Source organism: Amblyomma mixtum, chromosome 10, assembly GCF_055824585.1.
Source record: "Amblyomma mixtum isolate Tamu chromosome 10, ASM5582458v1, whole genome shotgun sequence".
NCBI lineage: Eukaryota > Metazoa > Arthropoda > Arachnida > Ixodida > Ixodidae > Amblyomma > Amblyomma mixtum.
In genome coordinates this window covers 26,278,220-26,303,266 of record NC_143021.1, presented here as the reverse complement: position 1 = coordinate 26,303,266, position 25,047 = coordinate 26,278,220, and the positions used below count along the sequence as shown (strand labels likewise).

The 25,047-nt window shown below is 50.4% G+C and overlaps 1 pseudogene; it reads right to left on the bottom strand.

The window, feature by feature from the left end:
- LOC149325429 (uncharacterized) overlaps positions 1-25,047 on the bottom strand; it is a 78,785-nt pseudogene that overhangs the window by 53,019 nt on the left and 719 nt on the right.

Here is a 25,047-nt window from a genome sequence, read left to right as displayed (position 1 = left end):
ATGAGGACTTTCTTTAGACGCAATTTTGACAGACACCTCCGGACGCACACGGGGGTGAGGCCGCATGCCAGGTCGCGTGCCTTGCAGGAAAAGGTTCCCGCAGCACAGCTAAGCCAGAAAGCACGAAAGCTATATACCCGGCCGCCGGTACCCGTTGCACACGACGCGCTGTAGAATGGGCTTATGCACCATCATGCATCGTAGACGCCATGCACGTCTGCTCTTGCCACACTTCCGCTGAAAAATACGAACCCCTGTGCGACAACTAGCGACGAAGACAAAAATGAAAGGACACCGACAAAAAGGCAGTGGACAAGTGTTAGTTGCAGTGCTGACATGACCGAAATAAAGAAATACAACAAACAAAGGAGTGAAGGTCTGCTATTTTCTTTGCTGATACACAAGTAATTCTAGACGAGCAGAAAGCGTGTCGACGCCCGGCACTGATGAGAGTACTCAGCCTCTTGTATTACGTAAGCCGTGACACCACGGAAACGGTGGCGCAACCAAGGTCAGTTTACACATGTCGCGAAGGCAGAGCTCAAATGCAGTCTACAACCAAGCGCCAGTGATATTAGTAAAGCTGCGGAACTGAAGCGCCGAAATGAATTGTGCGGCCAAACACAAATAAGAAAAAATAATTAGTTACATGTTCGTCATTTACAAGAGTTCCAAACTGTGTTTTTATTAGTGATTTAAACATATTTTAATTGCGTGCTTTTGATTTCACAGTACAGCGCTTTTCGTAACGAAATAATATGTATGTTTTTGTTAACTCATTGTAGGAGCCAGCGGCTTTAATGTCATCCACCTTGACTATTCTCCGGATTTTTCGCAACGTTTCTTGCTTGAGGCTAGCTGCTGGCTGCTGACTTATTTGCGTGCGGCTACTCGCCTGTTATCACCGCTGATGTCAAGCGCTTGATTCCTTTTTGCAATCGTGCTAGGTTCTCGTCGACTACTATTGCGCGCTTGTTTCCTGCCATACCTGCCACAATTCCAGCCGTACGGTTCTGACTCCTATGCCTTCGGAAAGAGGTTGCGTATCGAGACGAAGAGCGCGCAGCATGCGAAGAACTAGTGCTAGGTACAGAAGTGCGAAAGTCAGAACTGCTCTGCTCTGCTCTACAATGCAACGGTAGGGTATTCAACTCGCTTTGGTACTATGGGATGCCCTTTCAACAGAGTGCATATACGAGACAAAAATGCCTGTCCTCCATGAGTTTTAAAAATGGTCCTAATATCACGAGGAAGTGCAGCGCACTATACACTGGTATGCCATTTATGCACAGCAGGCAACTAGCTTGTTCTTTGCTCTAACAATGCTTAAACCTGTATAGTGGGTTAGTGCAGCCAACTTGTTGTGTCACTATTCCAAGTTGTTTGTGTTATGGTTCTCAAGTAATCAATTGACTTTCAGTAAAAATTTCCGCTATTTGCACTGTTGTCCTTTTTTATGGGAGCTAAAACCCAGTCGGCAAAATTGGCACAACCCAAGCTTGCAAACTATGGTGCTCAAGAACGGTGCTCACACCGGGAGCTCCAGCTATAACTTATGCAGTTATGTAGTCATATAGCTATAGCTATAGTTACAACTACAACTGTAGCTAGATGGCTATAGATATAAAATTACAGCTATAGCTCCACCTATAACTTTACGTCTCAAGCAAAGAGAGATATACTTGAGCCGATTAGTACGTTAATTCCCCGACCTTCAGCGCGGCACACGCGACAAAGGGACAGGCAGAAGGCCCTACGAGCGCGGACAATTAAACATAGCGTGAGTAGACTGCGCTCGTCATGTGTCCTCCGTCTTTGCCTAGTGTGTCGCACTGAACCTCAAGACATTCGAGGATTTACTTCTCCCGCCAAATATCACGTGGCTATGACATGAACATTTTGTTTTTAATTATGGCTTCATAATATTGTTTTCCACACATTTCGAAGATGGCGTTGATACCACACCATAAGCCGTCATGTTTTGAACGCATGTGCATTTCTGTATAATATGTGTTTCTATGTAAAAAGCGCTACCACTATTCATCTACGTTGGCACAACTTTGGACGCATATTTTGCAAGGGGTTCTGAACGTGTAATCTGTGACCGGCCGGAGTGGCATGTTCGCGCTTTGTATCATCATGCAAACTGAGCTCCGCGACCCCACGCCTTCACTTCTCAGGCATGGGCCACGATTTTCACGGGAGACACCAATGTGCACGAGAGGCTGTCCCACGTACTCGTTGCTTTCGCTGTAAAGCCGCAACCGCACAGAGTGTTTTTCGCTCGCGAAAAACGCGACGCGCGGCGAACGGCCGCGTTGCCGCCGACACGCGAGCACCCGCACGAGAAAAATGGAGCGGCGCTGCAGCGCCGCGTTTTCCGGATTGCCAGACTCCATAACTGCCAACGCGATGAATTATCTCTGTTACCGCATATATAATATGCCCTTTAAATTACTCGACACTACAATAAAAACAATCTTCATGTAATTATACAGCAACATTTGATTCAAAGTCTATTTACCAAACTTAATTTTCCACTTCGGCAATTAAGGCCTCGTTAAAGGTTGTCTTGTCCATTTTGGCCGAACACTACGTGCGAACGAACACGATGCGTGAATGCACGTGGCTCCTTGGACGCGCCCGCCAATAAACCCAGCTCTGCCGAGGAAACAAGTTCCGAAAAAGGTTCCGCCGAGATGCGCGGAGAGCACAGCCATCTGTTGGCAAACCAAAAAACCAAAATGACACATGACTGCACGCTGATTGGTGGACACAGGCCGTGACGTCAGTGGCCGCGCCGCGCCAGTACAGGCGTTTTTTTCTACTTAGCGTAGAACCACGCGGCGGCGTGATTTCGTGATGGATTATGCTGGCCACGCGTCAGAATGACGCGCGCGTCCCACCATCCGCGCGGCAATCGCGCCCAAAATCGCGCCGTGTCGTTCCAGCTTAATATCGTCATGGGTGATTAACAATCACGACTGGGAGCCGTGCGTTCCTTTAGAAAGCATGCAAAACCAGCGCGCAAGGGATCGTGCGTTGCCCAGGTGGAACTGCTATTGTTCCAGTGAGTGACTAGCAACTGCAGCCGTCGGCCACTTGGGCCGCTACAAACGCGGAAGCATACTGTAAACGATTTGACGCCCGCGTATTGCTGATAGCATTCATTGCCTAGCTCCTCTCGGCGTAGCCCAGATAGCTGACGCACGGAACGTGTCGCTACAACAGAACGCGGCAAGTTCGTGCCAATAAGCGTATGAAGCGTGCGAATAAGCGTGGAAAAGTTGGTGGCACATTACCGACATGATTGAACACTGAAAATTTAGCATAAGCGAGGAGATAAAACAGTGCCAAAAAGGGAAAAGCTATGATTTCATGCAATATTGATATGTTTGGGTCCCACGCTGATATCAAAAATTACGAGGAACTTTAGCGGCTAAAGTGCTGAAAGGCGAAAGCCTGAGTGCTGCATTCTGCTTCTGCTACGTGATTGTTCACTGCACATTTTGTTGGTGTATTAATTAACTGCCAATTAATGACGCTTAAGCTTCGCCTTTAGGAGTGGAACGCGACAGCGTGTTGTAGCGCTGCCAAGGAGTCCAAGGAACGCCACCACCCGTTCGGCGCGATGCGTTGCCCTTTGAACGCAACGCTTTTTGAGGAAAGGAAATGGGGCTGTAATTCTCTGTCATCTCGGTGGACACCTGAGCCGCACCGTACAGGAAGGAAGTGTGAGTGAAAGAAGAAAGAGGGGCCGTAATGAAGAAAATGAAAATTGTATTTGAGGAAACGAAATTACGCATTAACTGTCTCACATATCTCAGTAGACACTAGTCGAAAATTGTATTTGAGGAAAGGAAGTTGCGCAGTAACTGTCTCACATATTTCGGTGGACACCCGTCAAAATTCGCGCGCGGTGACGTCACGACAATTTGGACCAATCTGAAACGCGGACAATTACGCCTTGCTCGTCGGTAAATCGGTTTCCGAGGAAAGGAAATGTATCTGTCTCTCATATCTCAGTGGACACCTAAACCTCACCGTAACGGGAAGGGAGGAAGATGGGAGTGAACGAAGACACCGACGCACCTTTGTTCATTCCAAACCATCGTGCTGGCATGGCGGAGTGGTAACGTGACCGGGGTTCGATTCCCAAGCTCGGCCAATTTCTTACTTGGTTTTATTTATTTATCTGGTCGGAATAGAAAGGTTAATTAGACTAATTGGTTAAGTAAGCAATTAACTAAACTCAAACTTACTTGGAGCATCACTATACGACCCCTTTAATTGGTTGCATGGTTAGTAGCCAAAGTACAATTGGCCCCGATTGAAATTCGAGCACTGTGACGTGACGACCATTTCGACGAATTGAAAAGCGTGACATTTCCGTCGACAGCTCTTGCTTACAACGATGAGGCATTAAAGGCTTCCGCCTTAAAAATTAAATTTACAACAGATTTCTCACCAATTATGGAACCAACCGCAACAACAGCTGCCGCCGCGGTGGCTCAGTGGCTATGGTGCTCGGCTGCTGACCCAAAAGACGCGGGTTCGATCCCGGCCGCGGCGGCTGGAATTTCTTTGGAGGAGAAATTCTAGAGGCCCGTGTGCTGTGCGATGTCAGTGCACGTTAAAGAACGCCAGGTGGTCGAAATTTCCGGAGCCCTCCACTACGGCGTCTCTCATAGCCTTAGTCGCTTTGGGACGTTAAACCCCAAAAAACCAAACCAAGCAACAACAGCTCACACGATTCCCATTTCAGCTGAACAGCTTTTATTCATATTATATCTGCTATGGGAGAGGTCATGATGTTGAAGTTGGTTGTAGGTTGTGACTCGGAAAAACACTGCTCATGAGGTCGCTTCGCAGTGTAAAATTTAACGTATAACTGAACAAAGTATTCTTTTTTGGTACCAAGTGAGAAATGTGGTATGAAACTCTCCTTAGGTTGGAATTAAATTGCACAATGTAAGGGAGAGCTAACTGGAGTTACTGATTCATAAATGTCACAGCATAATGGTGCGGACGCAGCATTACCTGAACACCGGGCGTTTCAGCAATCACTTTCAAAAATTTTCAAAAATAGGCTTTTTGGGGTAAAAACATCGTTTGTGCTATCACCAGTGTTGGCGGACAAAAGAAAGCCGGTAAATTGTCTTCAGTAAGCTGGTTTACTAATCTTTAATAAGTAACTTTTTAATCAGTAGAGTTAGACGCCTAGTTGCAATCAGAGATTTGTAGCTGGCCGTAATAGCCATATCAGTTTTTAGAATTTCGAAAATGCGATTACCCTTGGGGCTGCGGCTCGACAAAATTTGGCTTTTTCGACTACTTACATGCACTGGAGGGCTTGCTTTGCCTGCATGCTTTCGAAAGCGAATGTATTTTCGCATGATGCAGCCAAATTTTGTCGAGCCACAGCAGCGAGTGTAATCGCGTTTTAGAAATTCTCAAAACTGATATGGCTACTACTAACGACCGCTTACAAATCTCTAATTGCAACGAATTGCCTATCTCTGATAGTTAAAAAGTTAGAAATTAGTTTACCAGCTTACTACCTAAGACAATTAACCGGCTTCCCGGTGTCCAGCGATACTGGTAATAATGTGCCGCAAAAGCCATATTTTTACCTCAAAAAGCCTATTTTTGAAAATTTTTGAGTCTTGCCTGAAAAACCTGATATTTATTTTGATTGAAGATGTCAATCCAATTGGGGATTTTTACAGGTGTGGGTTATAAAGGCCCGTACACATTTGCTCACATAGGGAGCATTCACACTTATGTAGACGAGGGTAACTAAAGACTATTACATCAAAAAGGAGGCAAACGCATGAAATAAAATGGCATCATCTTGATTGGACCATAGAGTATAAGTATACAGGCTGTTGAAATGCCTCGTGAGACCAGTATTCAACACACCTATTGAGAAACCAATATACAGCATATGTACAGTCTTTGTCAAAAGTAACCAGGCTGCATGGTTTACTTCTAGCTCATGCAGTGGAGCTCTTACAGCTTCGCTGAAGCCGAAATGGTCGTTAAAGGTAAGGACTGGGGGTCTTCTTATCCTCCAGCCCCTTTTCATCTTAAGGAAAGCCACGAGGGCTCCACTATACAAGCTAGAAGCAGACCATGCAGCCTGGTTACTTTTGACAAAGACGGTACCTTGCGCCCGCGCCGCGCAGACTTGCTAACGCCGTTCAAATCAAGCGCGCCGGCTGGCAGGTCACGTGACAGGACGAACGCATCCAGGCACCACGCGACCACGTGGGTCCTTTCGGCGTGCTGTCGTTTGTGCTCGCCGCTCGCTCGTTGGGGCATGTTTTGTGTTGTATTTATTTCAAAATCGCTGCTTCAAACTCGTGTTTGGGTTGACTTGTGATCGTAGCTTTTGGCACCGCTGGAAGTACAATTTCCAGCCCTTCGTGTGAGAGAGAGAAACAACTTTATTGCCATAGATTGGCGGGATTTAGGGCAGGTGGGCTTGGTGTGGCCCCCAGGTGGGGGCGACTTCGTCCAATCCTTCATCATCAGCCACGTCGCGTACGTTGCAGCCTACCATAGATGGCTGCAACACGAACGCAACAAAATTAATGTAATCATCAGGAGAGCGTACAAGGCGGCGCTCGGCCTGTTCGAGTCCACGAGCACGACCCGCCTCTTACAACTCGGGATCCACAACACGCTCAAAGAAATAGCCGAAGCGCAACGGACCTCTCAACTGGAGCGGCTGTCCACGACCAAAGCCGGGAGGAAGATACTGGACGACCTGGGAATAGGACACTCGAACGACGCGCAGACGAAGCTCCCCGTCCCCGAAGAGGTCCGACGCCAGACCAGAATCGACCCCATACCCAAGAACATGAACCCCGAGTATAACAAGGAAAGAAGAGCGGCGAGGGCCAAGGCTCTCATCGACCTGCACGCCAACAACGAGCACGCGCAGTACGTGGACTCGGCCGAATACCAACGGAACGCCTTCGCAGCGGTCGTCATAGAGGCGTCGACCAGCGCCACGAGGACGGCAGCGAGCGTGAGAGGCGCCGGAGCGGAACAAGCGGAGGAGGTGGCCATCGCCCTGGCCATTGCCGACGCAGACTGCTACACGGTGCTGAGTGACTCGAGACAGGCGGTGCGAAACTTCGCCAAAGGCCAAGTCTGCAGGGAGGCCGAGCGCGTACTACGAGCGACTAAACTGCAAGACAGAAGAGTAAGAATCAAGTGGTTTCCGGCGCACGCGGGCGACGCGTCGGAACGCAGTGCGAACCACAATGAGACGGCACATGCAGCGGCGCGAGCGCTAACCAACCGCGCCCCGGCAACACACCGTCCGACGTGGTTCGGAGCCAAGGACCGCATGACCGACTACAGCGAAATCACGAAGGCCTACCGCCTGGCTCGCAGGTCTCTCCCACCCCCGCACCCGAGGCTGAGTCGAGCGGAGGCGGTACTACTGAGATAGCTCCAGACCGGATCGCTACCGAGCTCGAGACTGATGCATCGCATGTACCCCGAGACCTACCCGACCGATACGTGTAGAGTCTGCCGGAGGGAGCCGGCAGATCACACGCACATCCTGTGGGACTGCATCAAAAATCCGAAGGAAACAAGATCAGGAACAATCCCGCCGCGGCTGGAGGCAGCCGCGAAGAGCAACGACCATGACCAACAGCTATGGGCCGTCGAGCAGGTCCTCGGGGCGCTCGAAAGGCAGGGATCCAGCGAGCCGGCAACGGCGAGCGGAGACCCGCGCCGAGTAACGGCAGCCTCGTAGACAACGTAGGCCCTCGTCAGGGCGCGCGAGCGTCCAACTGCAGGCACAAATAAAGTTTGCTCCAATCCAATCCAATCCTGGGCCCACGAAATGAGTGCCAGTTGGATGCTCTTCTCTGGCCTTCTGAGGAGTTGGTTCCATCCGTCTTCGGAGGGAGCTGGCAGTAAGGTTCGAGGGGGCGGATTTCCCGCGCAACCCCAGAGGATGTGAGCCTGGGTGGCGATTTCTCCCTGGTAACAATTTTGGCAGACGGGGTCGTATTCCCCGTCTGTGATGAGTGAAAGTCTAGAATGGCTAAGGATGGAGTGTGTCTGCAACCTGCGGAGCAAGGTGGCTTGCGCTCGATTCAAGTCGGGGTGTGGAGGCGGGAACTGGCGTCTCATCTCTCTGTAGAGGTTGGTAATTTCGGCAAAGGTCTGGGGAGCCTCGGCAAGAGCGTCTGGGTCCGTGGGGCCGGCCGCCCGGTTGGTTAGTCCTCGGGCTAGTCGATCGACCCCTTCGTTTCCAGAGTTTCCCGCGTGGGCGGGTACCCAGACCAGATTGATCTTATGGTCGGGAGTGCAGCCGCGAAGGATGCGTACAGCGGGGTGGCAGATAAAACCTGCCGAGTAATTTTGTATCGCTCTTTTGGAGTCGCTGAGGACTGTGCGCGTACGTGGGTCAGCGATGGCCAGCGCGATGGCAGTTTCTTCTGCCGCTGTCGGAGAGTGAGCTACTACTGTGGCGGCGGTGACGATAGTAGATTGTGGCGTGGTTGCACAAGCCACGTATGTGTTTGCACTTTGCCGTGCAGCATCTACGTATATTGCGTGTTCGTCGGCAAGGTATGTGGCATCTAGTGCTTGGGCTTTCAGCTGACGGCGCGTATCATGGCGGCCAGGTAGCATGTTTTTGGGGATTGGTTTTATAACTAGGCGGCTATAGACCCCTATCGGAATGGGCGTCGTGGGGTGGACGTCGCCTATGGGGTTGATGTTGAGACGGTCAAGTATGAGCCGCCCGTGTTTAGTGCGTGAGAGGCGGTGGATTTGGGCGGTCTTGTGTGCCTCTATGAGTTCTGTGAGCGTGTTGTAGATGCCGAGTTGGAGGAGGTGCTGTGTGCTGGCGTACTGAGGTAGCCCCAGTGCCGCTTTGTACGCTGAACGTATAATGCTGTTCACAGCTTCCTCGTCCTTCCGGCGGAGGTGATAGTAGGGGTAGGAGTAGACTATCCTGCTAATGAGGAAAGCTTGCGTGAGCCGAACGAGCTCATCCTCCTTCATACCTCTCCGGCGGGTGCTGATGCGGCGGATAAGGCCGTTGATCTGATTGGCTGTGGTGCGGAGGCGCTGAATGGCCTCCGAGTTTTGCGTGTTGTTCTGTATTAACATACCCAGAACGCGGATGGTGCGGACCGGAGGTATGGGATGGGTGTCGACTTGAAGCACAATAGGTTCTTGCGGGTCGGGTACGGGCAGGCGAGCTCGTCTGTCCCTGATGACTAGTAATTCGGACTTCGTGGAGGAGCATGTGAGCCCGTTCGCCTGTACAAAGGAGTGTACTTTATTGATTGCTGTTTGGAGGGAGTTTTGGATTTCCCCGTCAGAGCCAGAGTTGGTCCACAGGGTAATGTCATCGGCATATATTGAGTGTTTAATGTGAGGTATCTCTTCCAGGAGCGGAGGGAGGCCTGTCATTGTAGTGTTGAAAAGGAACGGAGATAGGACTGCTCCTTGTGGTGTTCCTCGGGTGCCTAGTGTGATCTTCTCGCTGTGGAGGTCTGCAATGTGAAGTTCTGGTGTACGGTTATGAAGAAAGTCGGCGATGTAGTTGTAAGTGCGAGTGCCTACATTCATTTGTGAGAGGTTTGCCAGGATGGAAGCATGTGACACGTTGTCGAAAGCCTTGCTGACATCTAGGATTAGGATGGTTCGTGTAGCTCGGATGGGTCTCGGATCGAGGATGTCGTGTTGGATTTGCCACATAATGTCTTGAGTGGAGAGGCCGGTCCTGAAGCCGATCATAGTGGGGGGAAAAGGTCCTCTTGGTCTACATGAGTGTGGAGTCTATTGAGTATGACGTGTTCCATGACCTTTCCCAGGCAGGACGTGAGCGAGATGGGCCGAAGGTTGCCCAGCTCGAGTCGTTTGCCTGGCTTAGGTATGAAAATCACTTTGGCATGCTTCCAAGTGTCTGGAAGGCGACCCTCATGCCAGTGTTGGTTGAAGAGGTCCGTGAGTGCCTCGACGGACTGATTTTCGAGGTTACGAAGCATCTTGTTGGTTATGTGGTCGTCGCCAGCGGCCGCGGTGGTTTTAATTTGGTTGAGGGCGGCGCGGACTTCTCCTGCCGTGATGTCGGCGTCCATGTTGGTGTTCTGAGCACCCGTGTATCCTGAAGGGATGGGAATTTCAGTGGAAGTATTGATGTATTTGTCTTTCAGGGTAGCGAGAGAGAGAGAGAGAGAGAAAACTTTATTTACAAAGGAATTCGGGGCACGCCCCAGGGTCCCCGCACGACCCCACTGCACTCAAGTGTTTATGTTCCTGAGGTCCATAACACTGGCAGCACGGCCAGTGGCGATGGTCTGCACGGCCGGGTCCTCCGAATGCAGCAGGGTCTCCCAGTCCTCCCAGGTCTTGAGGTTCTCTAGGTCCCGCGGGGGAGGGTCCGCCGGGCAGAGGGAAAGGATGTGGAGGGAAGAAGCGAAGGGTTCTGGGCATAGGGCGCAAGCAGGAGTGGGGAAGGAGGGATGATAGTGGGTTAGGGTAAGGGGCGAGGGGAGAGTATGTGTTTGTAATCTGCGCCAGAGTGTTGCGTGTCTGTTATCTAGGGAGGGGTGGGGCGGGGGGTAGAGCTGGCGAGAGGCTCTGTATGCCTGGGTCAGCTCACTGAATGAGTGCATGCGATCCTCCGTGAATCCCCGATCCGAGGCCACCTGAGCCCGGTTTAAAGAACCTCGGGCTAAAAGGTTGGCGGCCTCGTTTCCGGGATTCCCGGAGTGCGCAGGCACCCATATCAGCTCCACTTGGCGGGGCGGGGGTGCATCGGGCGAGTCCAGTATGCCAAAAGCAGGGACATGAACTCGGCCTCGAACAAAATTTAGAATCGCAGTTTTAGAGTCAGTTAAAATATACCGGGCTTCCGTACGGGTTATAGCAAGTGCAATGGCGGCTTCCTCTGCAGCTTCTGGGGACGTATCTGGAGGGAGAGGTAGTGTGACGAGGGTGGATGAAGAGGAGTCCACCGCAGCTGCTGTCGCTTCATCACCCGTGCAGGCAGCGTCCACCCATACGGCGTCCGGCTGGGGGCCGTACGCTCGATGGAGTGCCTTCGCACGGGCTCTGCGGCGCTGCTCATGGTGGGACGGGTGCATATTCCTCGGGAGCGGCCTGATGAGAAGCTCGCGGTGAAGGGATCGTGGGATGGCGAGAAGGGTTGGGTCGTTGGCCGGTATTTTGATTCCCAGGGAGTCCAGGATATACCGACCTGTGGAAGTTTTTGTGAGCCTGATGTATTGGGCCTGTCGGTGGGCCTCCACCAGTTCCCCGATCGTGTTGTGGAGGCCCAGGCATAGTAATCTGTCTGTGGGTGTGTTGAGGGGAAGATGAAGTGCTACCTTGAATGCCTTGCGAATCAAAGCATCCAAAGCGTTTATGTCATGTTTGGATAGTTGTAAGTATGGGGTAGTGTACAGTACACGGTTGAGGTAAAGGCATGAATGAGGCGACATAGGTCGCGCTCCTTCATGCCTCTATGATGTCCCGAAACCCTGCGGATGAGGTGCGATATCGCGCCTGCAACCTGCTTGAGTTTCTTGAGGGTAGTGGTGTTTTTGCCATCGTTCTGGATGTGCAAGCCCAATACACGGAGGGTGCCAACCTCAGGTACCGGGTAACCATTCAATTCAATGGCAATGGGGGAGCGGGGACAGCGGTGGTTCTTAGGCCGGATGAGGAGCAGTTCGGACTTCTCTGGGGAGCAAGACAGTCCGATGGTCCGTGCGTAATTTTGGGTGAGGGTGGCTGCTTCCTGTAAGGTGTTCTCTGTGTCGCCGTCACTGCCGTGGGTGGTCCACAGGGTGATATCGTCGGCATAAAGAGTGTGCTTGAGGTGGGGAATAGTTGCCAATTTCCGGGCGAGGGGTATGAGGGTTATGTTAAAGAGAAAGGGGGAAAGGACGGACCCTTGAGGGGCGCCGATACTCTGAAGTGTGTAGGAGGTGGAAGACAGAGGCCCGAAGTGTATCTCAGCCGTGCGGTCAGTCACGAATGCTTGAATGTAGGCATACGTGCGCACACCCACATTCAATGGGGATAGAGCAGTCATGATCGCCTGATGTTCAATGCGATCAAAAGCTTTGGCGAGATCCAAAGCTAAGACTGCCTTGGTGTGACCTGGAAGAAGCGGGTCAAAAAGGTCGTGTGTGAGTTGCAGCATGGCATCCTGTGCGGATAGATGAGGGCGGAATCCCACCATGCTATGCGGGTAGAGATTGTTGTCCGCCATGTGACTTGTGAGTCTCGCTAACACAACATGCTCGAGGAGCTTCCCGAGGCATGAGGTTAGCGAAATCGGGCGAAGGTTTTTGAATGGTGAGTGGTTTGTTGGGTTTTGGTATAAATATTACCTTCGCGTGGCGCCAGGACTGCGGGAGGTTACCCTCCCTCCAGCACTGGTTAAAGTATTTCGTAATGTGGGTGATCGATTGGTCATCCAGATTACGGAGCATGGAGTTTGTGATTTGGTCTGCACCAGGTGCGGAGTTGGCGCGGAAAGTCAGGAGGGCCGCTCTGACTTCCGTCTGCGTGATGTCGGTGTCGAGTGTTGGATTTGCTTGTCCTGTGTAGTGCGGTAGAGGTATGGGGCCGCCTGGAGATGTGTACATGGTTTGAAGTGTGTCTAGAAGGGTGTCGGGAGCGTCAATGTGTTCATGTGTGAGGCGTGTCACGTGGTGCTGTGCTGCTGATTTGGTGCGTGTGGGGTCAATGAGGTGTCGGAGGAGTTGCCATGCACGTTTGCTGGACAGGTTTCCGGCGATGCCGTCACATATCTGTCCCCAGTTGGATCGACAGAGCTCCTCAGAGTGCTGTTGCATTTGTGTCTGCAGCGCGGCCAGCCGCTTTTTAAGCGTTCTGTTGTGTTTGTTGCCTTTCCAGCGTTCCAGGATGCTGTGATAAGCCTCCCAGAGGTGGGCTAGGCGTGTGTCAAGGGTCGGTGTTTCGGTTGTAGTTTCAATGTGTCGTGTGTTGTGGTGAACGTCATGCTTGAGTGATTGCACCCATGCATCGATGTCTGCGATGGGAGTGTCTGGGAGGGCGGTGTGTGCAGCGCGAAAGGCATCCCAGTTAATGAGTTCGTGTGTCATATTTGCGTGACGGGGTGGTTTGTATGGGAAAGTGATTTGTATAATGTAATGATCACTGCCCAGTGTATGTTGTGTTCTGTTCCAGGTAACGCCGCGGATACAGCGGCTCAGCGTCAGGTCCGGACTGGTGTCCATGCTGACACTGTTGCCGATCCGCGTAGGCGTCTGAAATGTGTTGTGCACAGTGAGTTGGAGGCTCTGCAGGAGCAGCCAGAGCCTGCGACCTCGATGTGTCGAGGTTGTGTATCCCCAGTCAGTATGCTGACTGTTGAAGTCCCCACCGATGAGTAGGGGATGTTTCCCTGCTAGATGGTGTAGCTTTCGCAGAAGTGATTCTAGCGGGGCCATCGGCAGGGACGGGGGGTGGTATATGTTTGCTATAAATATAGAAGGAAGTGAATGTGTGTGATGTATAATTTCCGTGATCACGCAGGGCGTCTCAGACGTAATGTGATGAGTTTTGTAGGTGAGGCTGCGGTGGATGAGTGTGGACGCCCTGGGTGTGTTAGTGGTATCCGAGTGTGTAGATGTGTAGCTGGGGAGGGTTGCTCGGTGTGCAGTCTCCTGGAGAAGAAGTATGTGGGGCGTGGGTGTGATGGTGGGAAGGAGAAGTTGCAGAGGTGCGCGCTTTGCCCGGAAGCCGCGGCAGTTCCAAGTTATAATGGGGAGATAATTAGTGTTCCCCCCCGCCATATTGGATGGTGGGGGGATTGAGGAGGGTATTAAGACGGGTGTCAATTGGTATGTGTGGCTCAGGGAAGGTGTTTTGTGCTTGTGGAGGTAGGATGGGGGGAGTGGAGGGGGTTTGAAATTGGGTGAAGCGATGGGTAAGATTATGCTCCAAGAGCTCCATCATCTTGGTAAGCATAGCGTCCATGCGCTGCTGAAGTTTTTCGGTGAGGGCGGCGGCAAGGTGATTGAATCTGGCCTCGAGGCGGGCGTCTAGCTCCTTTAGTTTATGGTCAAATTTTGCTTCGAGTGCTGCTAATTTAGCGTTTATTTCTGGAGGCACGGGAGGGGGTGTGAGGAGTTCCTCATTTGTTCCCTGAAAAGCGTGTATGACACGGGTGAGGTTCTTGTGAGATGTGGATTTGGTGTGAGTTGGGTCCAGTAGATGTCTGAGCAAGAACCACGAGTTTTTGCATCCTAACTGGTCGTTAAGACGGTCGCAGGTTTGATGCCATTGCTCCTGACTCAGTTTGATGGAGTAAGCTTCGATCTCTCGCTCGAGGCGAACGAGACGGAGCTTGAGGGGTCGATTGTGTTTTTGGCGGAGCCAGCGAGCGCTAAGACTGCGCTGGGCCTCCCACATGTGTATGAGTTTGGCGTCGGGAGAGGGGCCATCCTCGTCCTGGGTAGTCGTGGAGGTGGCATTGGCGATGTCTTCGAGCAGCGAGTTTGTCCATGTGTCCAGGTCGTCTATGGGGGCCGAAGTGCGTTTGGCGCGCACGTATCGGAAGGCGTCCCAGTTAGTGTGCCTGATTGTTCGGTTGGGGGCTTTGCTGTGTGTAGCCGTGAAGGTTGTACTGAGAACATAGTGGTCGCTACCTATGTTCATGCCGAGGTTTTCACAGCGTGCGTCTGGGATGTTGCGGGCGAAAGTGAGATCGGGGCAGCTCTCCTGTGAGACACTGTTTCCAATCCGAGTAGGCCTGTCGGGGTCTAGGAGTAGTGTCAGGCCCAGTGTTTTGGCTGTCTCCCACAATTTGGCTCCCTTACGACCGCATGCTTTGCGGGGGTAGCCCCACTCGGTATGCGGCGCGTTGAAGTCACCTAAGATGAGTAGCATCCCTGTTTGTGCAGTCGCGCAGGCCTTACGAACGAGGGTTGCCACTCGTGTGCTTTTGTCGCTAGGGGGGCTGTAGACGTTGAGGATGTGGAGCGGGGCTTGTGAGCGGCTGTTCGGTAGGACCTGTACGAAAGTGTGCGGAACCTCGGGGTAACTAAGGTCTATATGATTAGCTGCTAAATTTCGGTGGACCAGGATGGCGGTGTTGGGCCGGTGGTCTGGTGTCGTTTGTTGGTTATATGCGGCGTAGCTGGTAAGTTTCGTGTCCATGTAGGTTTCCTGAAGTGCGATGATGTGGGGGGGTGTGCAGCTGGGCCTGCAGGGTGTGATTCGTGAAAAAGTGACCGCGCCGGGAAGCCTGCTGGCTTTTCGTCATGCAGCATGTTGGACTTCACCGATGGAAGCTGCTGTGTCTTTTATCTACCGGAACCGCCTTACAAAAGAAGAAAGCGGTTACTGGAAGGCGTCGAGTCTTCGTTTTCAGGTAAGACCTGTAATAATGTGCAGGAATGCGCGCAATTTGCCACCACGCAAATTAACCACCTTGCACTAAGGCGAGAAGAAACGGAAGAGATGAGACGCTGCCGCCATTGTTAACCCCCCCCCCCCCCCCCCCCCGACATTGTGCACGGTTATTTCTGCGGTGGCAAAATGCACTCTACATTGAGTCACTAACTAGCTGTACTGTCTGTGTTCACAGTGTACCCGTTGCGACGCGAACGCCGTGAAAATAAGCTAAAATCATTGTTCGACGTGGTTGTGCACTGCTGCCTGCACGCATGTTCTTCGTCGCTATCCGCTCGCAGCGGTTTGACGATAGTGCACGCAACTTGACCTGTTTAGCGTTGCGTTATGTGCTGTGAGCACACGCGTCGATACAATTTCTTGAGGTGGCTTCGTAAGCTTTTAACACACCTATGCGAGACGATTAAACCTGCTGTCGAGCTCTAGGGGTATGCTGTGTTCGCTCTGCATTCGACGCAGCTAACCCATAGCTGCCCGCCTTGGTGGCCCGTAGTGCGCGTCATTCGGTCTCTGGCGCTACATACTGCGCTACGCGAGTACGTGTCAGGGCTCGGCATTGGATATACTCTGCTCGATACGACATCGAGTCGTGTTCGCTGCAGCGGACTGTGCGGCACCAGACCCGCCGCGGTGGCTCAGTGGTTGCGGCGCTCGGCTGCGGACCCGATAGACGCGGGTTCGATACCGGCCGCGGCTGCCGAATTTCGATGGAGGCGAAATTCTAGAGGCCTGTGTACTGTGCGATGTCAGGGCACGTTAAAGACCCCAGGTGGTCGAAATTTCCGGAGCCCTTCACTGCGGCGTCCCTTATTCGCAACGGGCATGACCTATAGGGGGCGCGCGAGGCGATTCAACATGGCTGTCATTGCGATGATACTCCTTGCGCGTCGTCGTTGTTGTCGTGTGCCGAGCTGCGCCGCGGAAGGTTGTAGCGTTATAGTGCTAATCGATTTTCGGTAGTCTGCTATGATGTCGCTACCATTCAGCAGGCCGCTGTCTCTAGGAGACATCATGAACCATATTGGAGCGGCAGAAACAAGAATTCGATGCCTAATTGAAGGCGAAGCGGTTCTCAACGCCGGCCATGTCATCTGCTGCGGCGTGAAGGTTTCTAGCATTGGATCCGTCACAATACATGGACTTTGCGTGCAGACATCGAACGCTCAGCAAAAACCACATCCCATGAACTGGAGTTCATTTACAGCCAAGACAGCTCCATCAAGGTATGTCACACGTTTTACTGTGTACGGAGCTATACAGGCCAGCATGAAACGCTCGGCTCGCTCGAAAGTATCATTTCTCTAGACAGGCTGTGCGGTTAAGCCTGCGGTCTGTCGCAAGTACAGTCAGCGTCAGTGGTGTAGCGATGTTTTTACCGTTAGGCATGACGATGTCAGTACAGTTGTATATAGTGCGCCGACAAACATCGCCAATCTGACTTGCGCATAAACTCCCGAACGCCGACGGAGCTCTTGAAAGGTCGCGGAGCCCTTCGACGTTGCGGCGACAACATCACGTCGTAGCAGCCTCAAGGAAATATGCTAGCGGTCGTACTGTGTCTGTCATTGGGTTGCACATCATCCATGACCACCTTACCCAACAGTTTGTGCTCATACAGACGCGAATGTTTTTATGCGAAGCATACTAAAATAGCCCAACCCAGCTCCTCGAGCGCGGCGGTGTCGTTACCATTGACCTTTCGTGACCTCCATGTCATACCACGTGATGCGTGACGTCACAGCAGATGAAAAACGGGGGCCCAAAGCGCGCCGTCGCGCGAGGGGTCGTGACCAAAGATGACCACGTGGTGCGTGACGTCACGGCAGATGAGAAATGGGGGCCCAGATCGCGCCGTCGCGCGAGGCGTCGCGACCAAGGAGGACCACGTGGTGCGTGACGTCAAAGCAGATGAGAAACGGGGGCCCAGCTCACGCCGTCGCGCGAGGCGTCGCGACCAAGGAGGACCACGTGATGCGTGACGTAACGACATAGGAGAAACGGGGCCCCAGCCGCGCCGTCGCGCGAGGCGTCGCGACCAATGTGTTTCCTGCTTCTGCCGCTAGGTGCGCTGTAGCGAACACGTGATGCTGGAGCGGCGGTATACAAGGGGGTGCGCCTGCCTCTGCTAGGCGTACACGGGATAGAGATGCCTCCTGGAGACAGGGTTGCTCGTTGGAATGAGAAGCAAAAGTTGCGGCGTGCTACAGAGACTGATGAAGAGCGTGAAGAACGTCTAGCCAAGCGGCGTGCTCGATATGCAACTCGGCGACAATATGCTTCGCATCTGACTAGGCTTAACCTAAGCTAAGCCTCAGCCATTTTTATGTAGGGCGGGTGCTGCTCTTGTCTATGCAGAGTTAACACCAACATATTCCATCGTTTTATATCAACTTTTATTAATAACAAAATTATTACAGAATGCCTTACCATATGCGAGGTTTACTTCACGCTGATTATCCTTTGGACTGATAATCGCTGCGTTTGAAAATTAAAATTCGTTTGCACACTGTTCATTTTCAGGGCCACTGCTCCTGCAAGGCTGGAAACTCCCAACACTGCAAACACATGGTCGCAATGTTGCTGTTTGTAAACAGGCAAGAGTGCTTTTATTTCATCTTTTTATTTTCATCAGGCACAGCTCAGTAGAGCAAGTGTGAAGTGGCACTTTGAGCATGTAGAACAACTCATGCAACCTTAGGCAGTTTCACATAAATAAAGCACATACGCAACCAACAGAGCTAAACTCTTCATTCTTATGAAAATATTCTTGCTTTCTGCTAACTAGCATTAGTATCACCAAAGTTCCGAACAGTAATAAGAAAAGTTCCTTTTTGTGCATGGTTTAAATTATTGGAGCTAGATTAAAACACTCTTTGAAAAACTGCAAACTAATTAAATACTTGGTGGCACTTAATACAGACATCTAAAGGCAGCTATGCAGACATGTGCTACAGAAGTATCACTTGCTTTTCTTCATTCACAGGACCGGCATCAACAATCTGGAGCATCTGACGTGCACCGACCTGAAGCAAGCCTGGGGCAAACTGAAGGCATCACCGATGTACCACGCAAGAGAACTGAAAGAACTGTGCCATGTGAATGCCCAGCAACGGCTACAGCTAGCTACAGACACACAGGAAGCCATAAGGTAGAGACTGATAGGAGCCCTGCCAGAAAGTGCATTGGCACTTCACTTTCACGGCAAGCTGCAGGAGAGCTCTCAGTCACCTGCTTCGGATCCAAGTGACGATGAACACCAATTGCTGAGCCATATGATGTGCCAGGACATGAGGCCCTACACTGATTTCCTGTACCATAATGTTCGTTTCCAACAGGTTGGAAAGTTCAAAATATGCAAATCATCAGACCAAGATTTGACAGAACGGGAGCAGCATTTTTACAGAAAATATGTGGCGGTGACTCGGGAGGAAGCCCTGCAGATCTTGGCTGCAACACGTAGTCAAGACAACACCATATGGCACAAAGAGCGGAAAGTCAGGATAACAGGGAGCAGGTGCCACGCATATTTCACTTTCCTTCCGAAGGATGGCCGCACTTGAGAGCATAAAATAATAGTAATGATGGCCGAAAGCTTTCGTGGCAACCAGGCAACACGGTAGGGAAAAGCAAGCGAAGAGCCGGCTAATGCCGACTACAGAAGTAAAACTAAAAAATTACAAGGAACAAGTTCCGAAAAAGGTTCCGCCGAGATGCGCGGAGAGCACAGCCATCTGTTGGCAAACCAAAAAACCAAAATGATACATGACTGCACGCTGATTGGTGGACACAGGCCGTGACGTCAGTGGCCGCGCCGCGCCAGTACAGGCGTTTTTTTCTACTTAGCGTAGAACCACGCGGCGGCGTGATTTCGTGATGGATTATGCTGGCCACGCGTCAGAATGACGCGCGCGTCCCACCATCCGCGCGGCAATCGCGCCCAAAATCGCGCCATGTGTTTCCAGCTTAATATCGTCATGGGTGAGTAACAATCACGACTGGGAACCGTGCGTTCCTTTAGAAAGCATGCAAAACCAGCGCGCAAGGGATCGTGCGTTGCCCAGGTGGAACTGCAATTGTTCCAGTGAGTGACTAGCAACTGCAGCCGTCGGCCACTTAAGCCACTACAAACCCGGAAGCATACTGTAAACGATTTGACGCCCGCTTATTGCTAATAGCATTCATTGCCTAGCTCCTCTCGGCGTAGCCCAGATAGCTGACGCACGGCACGTGTCGCTACAACAGAACGCGGCAAGTTCGTGCCAATAAGCGTATGAAGCGTGCGAATAAGCATGGAAAAGTTGGTGGTACATTACCGACATGATTGAACACTGAAAATTTAGCATAAGCGAGGAGAGAAAACAGTGCCAAAAAGGGAAAAGCTATGATTTCATGCAATATTGATATGTTTGGGTCCCACGCTGATATCAAAAATTACGAGGAACTTTAGCGGCTAAAGTGCTGAAAGGCGAAAGCCTGAGTGCTGCATTCTGCTACGTGATTGTTCACTGCACATTTTGTTGGTGTATTAATTAAGTGCCAATTAATGACGCTTAAGCTTCGCCTTTAGGAGTGGAACGCGACAGCGTGTTGTAGCGCTGCCACGGAGTCCAAGGAACGCCACCACCCGTTCGGCGCGATGCGTTGCCCTTTGAACGCAACGCTTTTTGAGGAAAGGAAATGGGGCTGTAATTCTCTGTCATCTCGGTGGACACCTGAGCCGCACCGTACAGGAAGGAAGTGTGAGTGAAAGAAGAAAGAGGGGCCGTAATGAAGAAAATGAAAATTGTATTTGAGGAAACGAAATTACGCATTAACTGTCTCACATATCTCAGTAGACACTAGTCGAAAATTGTATTTGAGGAAAGGAAGTTGCGCAGTAACTGTCTCACATATTTCGGTGGACACCCGTCAAAATTCGCGCGCGGTGACGTCCCGACAATTTGGACCATTCTGAAACGCGGACAATTACGCCTTGCTCGTCGATAAATTGGTTTCTGAGGAAAGGAAATGTATCTCTCTCACATATCTCAGTGGGCACCTAAACCTCACCGTAACGGGAAGGGAGGAAGATGGGAGTGAACGAAGACACCGTATTCACTAGACGCACCTTTGTTCATTCCAAACCATCGTGCTGGCATGGCGGAGTGGTAACGTGACCGGGGTTCGATTCTCAAGCTCGGCCAATTTCTTACTTGGTTTTATTTATTTATCTGGTCGGACTAGAAAGGTTAATTAGACTAATTGGTTAACTAAGCAATTAACTAAACTCAAACTTACTTGGAGCATCACTATACGACCCCTTTAATTGTTTGCATGGTTAGTACCCAAAGTACAATTGCTCCGATTGAAATTCGCGTACTGTGACGTGACTACCATTTAGACCAATTGAAAAGCGTGACATTTCTGTCGACAGCTCTTGCTTACAACGATGAGGCATTAAAGGCTTCCGCCTTAAAATTCAGTAACAAAGGTTGGCCTGGTTGTGCGCCCTCTCTTGCCTTGGCTAGGTTATAGCCCAGATGGTGTTGTCTTCACCAAGGGTGTGCCAACAATTCTCCTAGAAGTAAAGAGCCCAGTACACGGCAGAACAAAGGAAGCTGTAGAACTTGTGGAAGAAAAGAAGCTTCCTTATGTAAAGAAAGATGGATAAAACATTGTTATCAACAAGAGGCATTCGTATTTTTCGCAGGTGCAGCTTGGGATGTTCCTGCTCAATTTGAAGTAAGCACGCTTTGTAGTTTGGTTTGGTTTATCGGGTTTAACGTCCCAAAGCGACTAAGGCTATGAGAGACGCCGTAGTGGAGGGCTCCAGAAATTTCGACCACCTGGGGTTCTTTAACGTGCACTGACATCGCACAGTACACGGGCCTCTAGAATTTCTCCTCCAAAGAAATTCCAGCCGCCGCGGCCGGGATCGAACCCGCGTCTTTTGGTTCAGCAGCCGAGCACCATAGCCACTGAGCCACCGCGGCGGCTCACGCTTTGTAGTGTACTCCGAAGTAGACTCACTAATCGTCACCGTGCACCGATGTGACGAACCTATTGACAGGCTCATACGAAGGCTGCAGTTCGTCTATTTCCAGCACCTTTTGCCAAAACTTGTGGAGTCTCTCTAAAGAGGTCGAACTGTATTTTGAAGTGGTGAGGTTTTTTTTTTATTACTGCAAGGCTTCACAATAATTGTAAAGTATAAACACTGAAGCATGATGAACAGGCACAGCATCTTCAGTTCTTTGTAAATATGGTGTACTTAGTAAAACACGTTGCGGGGCTAGTTTGTTATGCATTTTCTTTCGTTCAAATTTAAGCAGCGCTAACTTTTAGGACGCTAACATAACAGGACAGTGCCCGTCCTGTTATGTCCTCTGTGTATTCGTCCTAAAAGTTAGTGCTGCTTAAATTAGAACGAAAGAAAATATGGTGTAGGATGGTGTTTATATGTACATTTATGTATGCTCCTCCTGCCCAGACGTTCTCGTACAATTTCTTTGGAGAAGTTCGAGGCCCGTGTACTGTGCGATGTCAGTGCACGTTAAAAAAATCCCAGGTGGTCGAAATTTCCGGAGCCCTCCACTACGGCGTCTCTCATAGCCTTAGTCGCTTTGGGGCGTTAAACCCCATAAACCATAAACCAACCAAATAAAAATGACACAAATGTGATAAAAAAAAGTTGATAAAGGTTAAAAGGTGCTGATACAATTAAACAAAAAATGGATTCTGTCTGCAGTTGATATGCCTGGTCTAGTTAACATGCAGTCCAAATCTCTTCTCAGAAATAACAGGCGTTGAAAAGTTGCCAATGCCTGCGATAGTGATCAATACCTGATCAACCGCTCCCACCATTTCGCAAGGAACGGGCCCCTTCAGAATCTTGAACACTTTCATGCGTTGGATTGCTCGTTCCACGTGCACCCTCGCCCTGGCAATTTTAAGTGTCTTTTCAGATTCGGGAGCTGTGAACTCCGCCTGGTTCCGCAGGAAAGGGGGCTGCACAATTCCGAGTCCGTGTTCCGCACATAGACTATCTATGCTAAACCCTTTGTCGATCATTACATCGTCCCTAATGCTATCTAGCTTGTTGAGAACTGCTGCTTTCTCCACACAAGCTTTATCGGAAGCTCTGCCGCCAAACCCATCACTAAGAAATGTGATGAGTCCTGCATGCGACACTCCAATGAGTACCTTGGCAGTGTGCATGCCTTTGTAGTAGGAGTACGTCAATATCCTACATAATGCACAGTGAAATTTTTCTAATGCAATTTCCGTGCAGTCAAGCACAATGCGAACTTCTCGGTAGTCATGAAAGCACTGTGGCATGTTCTTTCTTATTTCATCCTTTTCAGGCCATGGAATAGCAGCTTCCAAAATGGCAGCAAGGTTTCGCAGTGTGTCGTAGAAGTGCCTTGCTACTGTCCTTCTGCTTACGCCGATCAACGTGGCCAAACATTCGAAAGGAAGGCATGTTTTCAGCCTAGTGAGCACAAGCACTACGAGGTCAAATACAGGAATGGCTGTGTTTCAATGGTCTATTCGAGCCACCTCATCTGATATTGCCATCAGTGCATTCATCGAATTCACTCCTGTAAAGGCCACGACAGAACCATTGGTTGATAGCGAATCTACCAACTTCAACTTATTCGGCGCAAGGGCATCAGTATTAACTTGTACACCTTTGTCCAGAACATTCTTTTTGAGCACATCTTCGACATGGCTGCACCCCAGGAGCTGCAGAAGTGTGTCGGCCACCTCCACATCCTGTGCAGCAGCACAATACAAGTGGCTATCTTGCCCGATTGAAGCCTTGTTGAGGCAGGAATCACCTGGCACTGCTTCTGAGTCAGCCATCTGCATCACAAAACCAAATGTACCCAAGGCATGATGAGAAGATCCTAAAGCAGTAGCAATAGAATGATGACAACACATAGTGCGGCTACGTCATTCGCAACGCTTACCTTGGTAATGTTACTGGTAGCCAGTTCCGCCTCAGTGGGCAAGGCGAGTGGCACTGACTCTGTGTCTGAATCCCTTGGTAAGGACGCTTCTGCACAAAACAAAAGAACCCTCACCCGTGAAAAAGTGACAGCACAGCCTAAATATTACCATTTGTTTAGAGCTGTTGCATTTTAGCTTTGCCTGGCCCAGTGTGGTGGTGCAGTAGCTAAAGCACTGAGCTACTGAGGTCACAGCAGCCACTTATGTGATGCAGGTGTAAAATGTACACACCTGTGTATATGACATGATGTGCACGCATGACAAAAAAAACATTGTGTCGAACCAGTAGACTCTAGGAGAAGACGACATGCAAATGAACGTTCAATCAGCACGAACAAACAGGTTCCGGTAGTTTCTTCGAGACTGTCACGGAGTGGAACCTCCTTCCATCATATGTACTCGAATCAAATAATCCTGTCAAGAAGCTGGGATATTTGTTTTATGGCTCCTAGCACTGCTGCCATGTATTGTGATGGCCTGCTTTATTTGCTGTTCTCATTTACGAGCCAGAGCTATGGTACAAGCTTTGTACAAATAAAAAATAAAAAAGTGAACACCTTGTCTGTGTTCTCCGCGGTGAAAACTCATAAACCTGGTGCATCCTTCAGGATGATTGTCAGCGAGAAAGGGACCTGGCAGCAACAAATTATTAGGTTCATGCTTAGGCACTTCAATAATCTGGTTCTTTCTGATCCCTCTACCATCAAGAATTCATTGGATGTAGCCAGCATGTTAAAAGGAGAGCAGATTGGATATGCCTTTTTCATAAATGTTGAAGATCTAGTTTATTCCATACCACATAACGATCTGTTTATTGCTGTCGGACAGTGCATTGAAACAAATAGTACTATCGCCTTCCAAAATACGGCCAGCTTAAGTGTAGACAATTTTATGTCACTTTTAGAAATTTATATCAATGGTACTTCTACCCAGTTTGACAACCGGCACTATCTACTGCTCCAGGGCATTTGCATCGAAAAAAAAAATTATTGTTTGGTTCATTTTACATGTTCATGAAGCCCCAGTGGTCTTGGCCCACTCCGACTTGCAAATTACGAGGAAGAATAAAATAGGTGCACACTGAGCATATGGCATTCAATAGAAGTCCTTGCGTCTTAAAGGAAAAAAAAAACATATCAAGTTTCCCAAAACATACCTTCCTGAGTTCGTGCAGACGCCCGTGCCGCGCGAGCTGCTGCTGCCTGAATCCTGGACAAATCCTGGTGGTCATGAGGCCTGACAGGCAGGCGCTGCGACGGTACAGCGGTCTTCTTTAGCCGTTTTCGTACGGGCGTCCACAGCTGAGGGTCTGGGAAACACAATAACGCATTACATTGGCTTCACCCAGAAACCAGGGTGAGGTCACTGACTGCCGGTGGGACCAGCTTAAACTTCATCATAACTACACTTTAGGCTGAACGAAAATATATTTTTAAAAAGTTAGCATTGGTTGGACTGGTCTGTGCCCATATGAGCCGAAGAACGCGGAGTTCCGTGTCGCGCAGAAATCGTAGAAGCTCTAAAACCTATCTCCAAATTATCCCGTTCCACCACAGAAAGCAGCAATAAATCGTTTTCTGGCTATTGCAATATTGCAAGTTATATTACACAAGTTTC